This window comes from Ammospiza caudacuta, chromosome 12 (genome assembly GCF_027887145.1).
Source record: "Ammospiza caudacuta isolate bAmmCau1 chromosome 12, bAmmCau1.pri, whole genome shotgun sequence".
Lineage (NCBI taxonomy): Eukaryota > Metazoa > Chordata > Aves > Passeriformes > Passerellidae > Ammospiza > Ammospiza caudacuta.
The window spans coordinates 17,860,848-17,869,988 of record NC_080604.1 but is presented as its reverse complement, the minus strand read 5'-3'; the positions used below and the strand labels follow the sequence as shown (position 1 = coordinate 17,869,988).

Below are 9,141 nucleotides of genomic sequence, written 5' to 3'. Positions count from 1 at the left end.
GGATATGGATCCATATATGGATCATGATTAGTTAGGGAATACAGAAGTAAAGGTGTCATTGCTCATCCTTTGCCCACTTTTACTGACCTGTAGGGATGTGGTGGGATGCAGCCCTGACTCTATTATTCCCCTCTAAGTAAAATCCAGCTGCACCTGTGCTGTGTGGGTGTTATTTTCAGGTCCATTCACATACAGAGCATGCAGCCTAGACTGCCTTCCCTCCCCACTGCATCCCCATGGAGGTAAAACCCCATCCCTCCAGGGCTGGGATAAAGACTCAGTGAGGACCAGCTCAGACAACAGCTGTATTCAGCCTCTTCATCGTACTCTGATGGCTGGCTTGAGGTGAAAAGAGATTTTTTTCCATACACAGTGTAGCTGTATCTCTCTGCCCAAACTTACTGTGTCCTGGTGGCTGCTTTGTCTTCTCTTTTCTTTATGAAAAGCATCACTGACATTGTGCCAGTGTCTGAAAGTGGTGATGTGAAAATGGGGGAAAAGAGGAGATTGGGGGTATGAAAATGATTCTTCTCTCAACCTTGAGCCAGGGAAGTGGACAGGGAGTGCCCTTCCCCTCTGCCCACAGCTTGTCCTGTTGGGAACAGGCAGGGACCTGTTGCTCCTCACCTGCTGCTCTGAGAGCCCTCCCTGGGAGGTGAAACCTGGCAGGAGCAGAGCAACGCTCACATTTTAACATCAGGAATTTGCCAGCGGCAATTTGGGGTGTGTTAAAGTGAGATGGCTGAAGGAAAGCCCTGCAGCCCTTCCTTGCTGGGTTGTGTAACACTTTGCCTTTTGTGCTGGTCTTGGCTCTCAGCTGCTCAAGCCTCTGGCTGAGTCCAGTGAGTGCAGGACTGAGCACACAGTGCTAAGGGTCACCCAGCTGCTCAGATATCAGAGCCTTGCAGGAATCACATTGGTTTTCTTAATTTTTTAAGCACTTCAAGCTATGGAAACAGCTAGAGGCAGTGGCCCCTGCTTACAGGGAGGCACTCTGAGCCACCCTGGGTTACTTTTCTTTACCTCAGGCTCAGTGGAGGAGCAGCAGCAGTGCAGAGCACTCCGTGGGGCTGTTTCTCTGAGGAAGTGGATGTTGCAGTCTGTGGAACAGGACTCTAATTTTGGGTGTGAGATTTTGTGTCCCATCATTATCACAGATCCTTGTTTTCCTCTGTTCCCCTGTTCTTTGTGGAAAGGGTATAGCAGCACTCCTTCCTGCCAGGGATGCTGTTTGTCATCTCAGATTTTTCCCTAGAAGTCCTGTAGTTATTGCAGCACCATGAAAGCACCTTTTTGCTCTGTGTTCTTATTAAAATTAACTCCTGGACAGGTGCTTAACATTTCCCACCTTGGCTTCATGGAGAACACTCACATTTGTGTGGCTCCTTTGCATTCATATCTCAGATGTGAAAAATGCCATGGGTATCATATAGAGGTTTTTGTGGTTACACGTGGGCTTTTCCCCTCTCTGAGGGTTCCCTGGACTGTGCATGATGTGACAGACCAGGACACCAGGCAGAACTCAGAGCACTGAGCTGCATGCAAGGGATGAGCAGGGTGAGGTGAGGTGACAGGCACTTGTGCTGCTGGTCAGCCCTGGAAGCCCCAGTTTGCTTGATCAGTATTTGGGGGTCACATTTTGTGGGCCAGTGGCTGTTTTTGTGTGGGTTGGATGCTGCCAGTAAGTCTCTATTTCATCACCAGTACATCTTTGTGGAGAAAGGAAAGCAAACAGGATTCCTTCTCCTTGGGGTGGCACGTGTGTTATTGTGGTGAGGGGGATTTTTAGTCTTTTTAAAATATGAAATATTTGGTAGCCTGGTGGGCGAGCTGAGCTCGAGCTGCAGCACAGAGAAGCCCCAAACACCTCTGTGTGTCTGAGCAGGGTCCCAGCTGTGTTTGGGAGCTGGCAGGTGCAGAGGTGGTCACGGGGCAGGCTCCAATCCTCTCTGCCAGCATAAAGCCCTTACCTCCCTTAGCAGCTTTAAGCACAACTAAAACCCACCCCAGCAAGCACAAACCAGCCTTTGTCAGTCACCTTCTCCTTGGCCTTTGTGTTTCTGGCATGTGGATGTGGGAAACCTTTTCCAAGGCTTTACCTGTTGTCTCACCTGGGCACAGCAACTTCACCCCAGCCCAGGCACTTCCCCAAGCTGATCCTTGCTCCAGGATGCTCCCCATCATCTGTCAGAAGGGATGTCCTGCTTGCCCAGAGCCCATTCATCTGGAGGAGGCTGTGAGCCAAAGCACTGCTGGGGTTTCCCGTTTCACTCTGAAATAACCCCAAACCCTCAGGAGGGAAGAGGCTGCACAGTGTGAGAGTTGATTCTTGAGCCCTTGGCTTCTGTGCCAGGGAACATTATCTTGTCCATGGCAGGGAGCATTTAAAGCCTGTCCTAGAAATAACAGATTTGCAGAGACAGCTGATGGAAAAGCTGGCACAGGTTGTTTTTCTAACAGCAGCAAGTCAGTATGAATTATTGGGGCCGTTAGGGAAAATTCCTGGAGGAGAATTTGGCATAGAAACCTTTACTGAAGGGTTCCCATTTCCTACCAGAGAAAGGACTGAGGGCTGTATTTTGATGTGGAGCTCTGGCACATAGTGCTGTGGCTTTGGGGGGGTCTTCCCAGAGCCCCTCCTGATGCCCGAGATGGGACAACATGGCATTTCTGGGTGTCCTGATGCTATTCCCAGAGAAAGCTTTCTGCAGGACCCTCCATGTGCTGGGTTTATAGGCCACCTGTCTTAGATTTAATTATAGGGCAGTAAAACAAAGTGAAATTTTTATATAAATGAGGTCAATAAGCAGCTGCAAGGCCAAAGACTTCTAGAATCAACATTTATCCTGTGTTTAGTTACCTACATTACCACTGGCCTCATTTTCCTTGGGGTACTGACACAAAGTTTTCCTCTGAGATATCAATGCCAGTTGCCACCAGTACATCCCACAGCACAGGGATTCCTCAGTGGGGTTAAGCAGGAATGGGACATGGCATCAAAGTCTATTTAATGATGCAGCCAACTCTTAAAAAATAAAAACTGGTCAAGTGAAAGGTTTAGGGTCAGGGTTGAATGTGTGTCAGTCAGTCTGCTCCACACAAAGTGGTAAAAAATTGGGAAAAGTGTTCCCAAACTCCCTGCAGAATACAATGGCAGGTTGAGATTGATCTGCTGGATTGATATGGGAGCATCTCATGAAGCAGTTTAGGAGTAACTGAAATTACCAATTGCACTGGTAATTAGCTGATAAATTATGGCATAACAGTGTAAACTTTTCACACGGGTCTTTTGGACAAAGTGCTTTTTAACCTCTGAAAGGTCATTTCCTCTGCATGAAGTGAAAAATGTTGCTGATGAAGCACAAGAAATCAGCTTTGTCCGTGTGTCTGGCCCATGGCACCTGGGGTGGGAGAGGAAGTGGCTGCCTTGTGTTTCCTCCAGTGCTAACGTAGTTGGTTTGGATAGTGAGCACCATGCTTCCTCTGCTGCCACACCTTAACTTTCCACTATGAAAAGTGCTGACAACAAACTGAGGTGCCTTTTTTCCTTTCTCTTTTCACAATGATGAAAAGCAGTGCTGGAGTGGTGAGGGAGAGCACAGAGCTGGGGCTGTGCTGTCAGGGCAGGACTTTGTTCCACACCACACAGACCCCAGGAGTGATGCTCAGCAGAAGCATCTCAAGGTGTTCTTACAGGTCAGGGCTTTTCAAAGGGAGCTTGAAAACCTTGTTAGAGGACACTGAATATGTGTCTGTGTTCCTTCAAAGATTTCAGCTTGTGCGCTGGGGATTACTGGTTACCCTGGGAAAGCTTTGCTCTGGCTGCTTTCATCCATCCAGCTGTTTTTCTTTTGGAAGGGGTCTGGTCTAATGCAGTGGTGCTGCTCCTGTGTCACCTGCTGAAACTCCATCATGCCCAAAGCTGCCATGGGGAGGTGCCCCCATGGCTGGGACCTTGGGGCACTGCCTCCTGACAGCTTAGAGTTAAACTTGGCTCTGCACACTTCCAACAGCAGCTTTCCAGAGCTCTCTGCCAGATCAATTTCCATCTGAGCTCATGATACAGCGTTTTCTGTTCGAGAGAGCTGATTCAAACAAAAATATCATTTTTTTTTATGGATTCTCCCTCTTCCCTCGCTGACAAACTTCACAACCAGACTGTGAGCTCCATCTCATTTCCTTCGGGGTGTGATGGTGCCAGTTTCAAACAGTGCCTTCTATTCACACACCACTTGGGCCTGTGTAAATATTTTCCCCCTGGACGTGACGCAGCTCGCAGAGAACGTTGGATTTTGAATGTTGCTGGCGCCGCTTCCCAGAGGCAGCAGCTCCTGCACAAAGGTGTCACTGTATGGGCTTGCCTGGATAAATCTCCATTCTGGCTCTTGCAGAGAGGCAGGCCAGCTTGCTCTGACTGGACACAAACTGTATGGAAAGGTAAATTTAAAAGTATTCCAGGCACGTGCTGGTTTTTCCAAGCTTCATTTTCATCCTCCTGTGTGGTTGTGTCTCTGTCACCCCTTTAGCTGGCAGCACTTTGTGATCTTGGATGGACTGTCCATGTGCTTAAAATAACACTGTGCTATCTTTGTCCCCTCATTTTCTGAAAATCAGGCCACCCCTTGTACAGTTTGCGTTGCTCTTAAAACCTCTGAGTCATAATTAGTGATTAGTGATTCTACTAATCTTCTGTACAGATGGAGGCCAGTTCATTCTCAGAGACTGCAAAGAGGATAAAGCTATCAGTGCTGGAATATATTAGCTTAAATACCCTCCCACACACAAATACACATGTACACTTTTCCCCACTAATTGATCTGTCACTCATTTAAATGTGCAGCAGTGCTGTGTTGGGGAAGGAGATGGGGAGAACAAGTGTCACCAAAAAGCTGAGAAAAGTTTGAATGTGCTGGATTTAGCCATTAAAAGTCTTCTTTGACAGTCCAGACAATGCTAGAATTAAGACTGTGGTGTTTCTGTTTGGGACTGCTGGTGCTGTGCTGCTTCCTGAGCATCCTGGCTCCACCTTTGCTTGGCCCAGTGGTTTCTGGACAGCGGGTGTGAGCTTTTGAGCAGGCTGGTGTTTGTTAAGCCATAGTGAAAGTGGCAGTAATTCCTCTCCCATATCAAGCTCAGTGCATCTGTTCACCTTGCTGAGGGGGCTGGGGTGTGCGCTTCATTCCCTGTAGGGTCACCCTTCACTGAAGGGTTGTGGCCCTGCTGTCCCCAAACCCAGCTCATTCGCGCCTCAGAATTTCCCTATGCTCAACTCCCAACAGCTTCCTACCTCTTACAGGTGTGCTGTATTTCTTTTAAACTCTCATTTTTCTCAGTTAAAATAAGTTCTCTGTGCAGCTGAATTATGCAGCCCTGCTCTGTGTATGTTTGGAAGGCATGGATCCTCTCAGGGTCTGAGCTCTCCCTCCTCCAGCTATTCCTGTCATTGTGGTTATCCCAGCAGGGCAGGAGCTGGCACCACCCAGGTAACCTTCACATCATGTCTCTAAGGAAACATGACTCACTGTCTATTTTCCATCTTATTTTTGGGGCTTTGGAGTCTGTTTTGAAAACAGATGCAAGCTGGTTGCTCTGAAATCCCTTCCCAAAACTGTCTCTAAGGTTGCTGGTGCAGTCTGGACCAGCTGGCTGGGCCTGACCTGGCACCCTCCTGCCTGATGTGGGGCCAGCTTATGGTTTTTTCATGAAACCTGTGATATTGAGCACAGGGTGGAAAGCTTTTGTAGTCTCATGACTATGAGAATGTTGGCTTTTACAAAGTAACTTTGGGAAAAAAGACAACTCTTTTGTCTGCAGCTATTGAAGGGGTGGATATTTGATCAAAGCTGGTTCTTCTGAATTAAACAAGGAGGGTGAGACACCTCTGGCACCTCTCTGCATCCCAGTGTCTGGGGTAGCTGCCCCTGGAGGTGTCTGGATTGATGTTATTTAGGGAGAATGTGAGGGAATGCTCTCCCAGCATTGTTGGGAAGGCTCTGTCCCTACACAGTGCTCTGCAGCTTCATGGAACCTGTTCTTGGCCTCAAACACTGGGCACAGAGCCTCCTGTTTGGGGCACTTCAGCTTGGCCAAGGGGCTTTAGGACCTCTGAGAAGAGGGAGCCACATCTGAGGTGTTGCTGTCCAAAGTTTGACCCGTTTTCATTCTGGGAAAAGCAAGGTAGTTTGTTCCAGGTGTTGAACTTTAGTAGAAAAAAAAAATTAAATAGATCCCTGCATTTTTAAAAGTGGGCTAGGAGAGTCTTCATAGTTTGTCCTCTGACTGCTCAGTTGAGAGCATAAATAACTGAGTAAGAGCATTCAGATTTTTGAAGTAACTGCATGTGTAAATTTGAGACTGTCTGCCTGTTCTGTACCTCTGCCTGAAGGTCAGCTTGGAACTCTGGACGGTGCAGCTTCCTGGAGTTGGGTGCACAGCTCGTTGTTGTTCTGTTTTTCCCATTTTCAGTGAAAGCAGCGTCACTTCTTTGAGTTGTCTTTGAGGAGAGCTGTTTTTGTGTGACACCTGTGCTGTGCCTGACCCAGTACCACAGTTTGTGCAGCCTGCTGGGTTGGTGTGCCAGTGGGGAAGCAATCAGGCAGTCAAAGCAGAGCTCAGTGTTTGGCACACAGAGAACAGCAGGCAGGTGATTTACTCCTCTGCAAGCAGCCAAGTGCACTCCTGTGGAGCAGGAGCAGGTTCACAGCGATGGCCAAGGCTGTGACAAGGCCATCGCAGCCATGATGTCCGTGCTCTCGGTTGGACATGAGAGCATGTTGCTCTGAGTTCCCTCCCCAGAGTGCAGCAGCCAGCTCAGAGCAGCAGAGCTGTGCTTTGGGGGGCAGTTTGGGCAGCCCAGTGCAATGCTGTGCCTGGGGGTGTCTGATGCAGGGAGGCACAGTGCAGGTATCAGTTGATGGATGGGGTGAGGGTGGCTGTGCTGAGCGGAAAGCTCTGGTTGTCTCTGTATCCCTTCAGATGCTGCCACAGGGCTCAGCCTTGCTCCAAGGGGTTCAGACTGGGGGTGGATTGAAGTTTTAGTGCCAAGTTTTAACACAAAGGCCCCTCCTGACCCCGGATAGGAGTGTGTGGGGTGGAGGAGCTGGAGGGGTGATGGCAATTCCCAACAAGCACAGAGCTGCCAGCATGGGGCACTCTGTGACACAGGGACCGTGATCCCACACTGAGGTGTCTCCCTGCCCCAGGACTGCCACCTGTGCTGTGCCTTTGCTCACTAACTCCTGCTTGTTCATTCAGTTTTGTTTTATAATAAAGGGGTTAATATCACAGACAGGGAAAAAAAAAAACCCAAAACCAGCCGGCCCACAATTGTAATGCTTTCCCATTTTTAACAATCCCATTTCAACCCCTTGTGTCCCCTGACTCACTCTGGAAGGGCTTTTGTTTCTGAGTATAATCAAAGCACAAACGCTAAGGTCACTTCCTTCAGACTGTATGGCAACGGAAGGAGCCTGGGATCGTGTCTCCCTTCTGCCCCCAGCTCACATGCACAGAAAACATGAAGGCTTAGTGCATGCATGCATGCTGGGGATACTCCTTGGGTTTCTCCAGTCCATTTAAACCAGCAGGCTGTGCAATGTGGAGGTAAGAGGCTGTATTTTAATTTCTGATGCTTAGCAGTGACAGATAACGTTATTTAGTGCTCCTGCAGTGTGTCCTGGGTTAAACATCGTGCAGAGCTCAGAGCTGGGAGCCCCAGAGAGCCAGGAAGCAGCACGGAGCAGAGAAAGTTTGGGATGGGGTGGGTTGAAACCTTTCTGCTTGCTCTTCTCTTTGCCTTGGAGGATCAGTCCATAAAAATCTCTTTGCGTCTTTTGCACTCCATTGAGGAGATAAGGGGCTGCTTGTTTATCCCTGCATTTACAGCTGCTTTTTCCTGCCTTTGTTGGAAATGCTGCCTTGGCTACTTCAGCTAAATCCAAGCTGGATTCTGGTAACTTTGCTGCAGCTGGAGCAGAGATCTCTAACTTCTGGCTAGAGAGAAACCTCTTTGCAGAGATTACCCTTATGGGCTGCCCTGAGATGTGATTTAACCCGAACAAAGCATGGATTCATGAGACAAGGCGGTCGGTGCCTGGTACAGTAACTCCTTTCAGAATTCAACTGTTAAATATCTCCTCATGAGGTCCCCTCCTCTCTCACCCCCTGAAAAACCCCTGGGAAGAGTGGCCTGGAGGTGCAGCAGTGCACACAGAGCTGGGGGTAACGGCTGCTGAGAAAGAGCCTTTGATCCAAGGCACTTGTTTTGCTTTAAAAGTGAAATGTGGAACCATCTGGATCAGCCCCCTGAGTGCCTGGCAAGCTGCTGGCACTGGCAGTGTTGGCTCCTTGCCTCCACAGAAACGCTGCTCACTGCCTGCCCCAGCCCATTCCCACTACTGTGACTTCTCTTGCTTTAATTATTTGCTCTCTGCAATTTTTTTTAAAGAGTTGCAGATTTAAAGGACTTGTGCTTTAGCCTTCTTCTTAAATTATTTTTCATCTCCCTCTTAGCTGATGTCAGTCCAAGGCTGGCATATGGGTTCCTGAGGGGCTGTTGCCAAGCATGAGTGGCTGGAAAAGTCCAAGGGGAAAATGCTGGGTGCAGGGAAGAAGAGATTCCAGATGACTTTGGAGGATGAGATGGTGCCTGGAGGGGATGGTAGTTATTTGATCAGTGCTTGCTCTGCATGTGTCTCCTGCTTTGGGAGCCTTCCCTCAAAAACCCAACTCAGGGGTGAGCAGGGGACAGAGGAGCATCCTGTGAAAAGCCATCAGAAATGGGGAGAGCTTCAGGGCTGGGGAGAGGCAAAAAGGCATCAAGCACAGGGTGTGGGGCTCCAGGGATGTGAAACTACTCTTCTCTAAGGGTATTTTTTCATCTTCTGTAACAGGCAAAGCTGAGTTTGTTCTGTGGGTCAGGGATGGCTTCTGGGGTGAGGTGAAACTCAGGAGTTACCAGAAGCTCTGCACAGAATAAACCCTGAGATTCCTGTTGTGGAGACTTAAGCAAAGAAGCTGGAGCTTAACTGCTTTGCGTCCTGGCTGAGGAGCAGAGGTCAGGACAGGGCACAGGAGGGCAGGTGGCCGCTTCTGCCCTCTGTGGGCACTGCTCATTCAGGGACAGGGGGTGCTGCTCCTTCA

The 9,141-nt window shown here is 49.0% G+C and overlaps 1 protein-coding gene across 1 annotated transcript in view; it reads left to right on the top strand.

The window, feature by feature from the left end:
* The first annotated feature begins 7,437 nt into the window (after positions 1–7,437).
* The window catches only part of FRMD4B (FERM domain containing 4B), a 70,129-nt gene continuing 68,425 nt past the window's right edge, over positions 7,438–9,141 (top strand). Inside the window, exon 1 of the mRNA XM_058812842.1 lies at positions 7,438–7,602. The gene's annotated coding sequence lies outside the window, so the exon portion shown is untranslated. The remainder of the gene's footprint in view (positions 7,603–9,141) is intronic.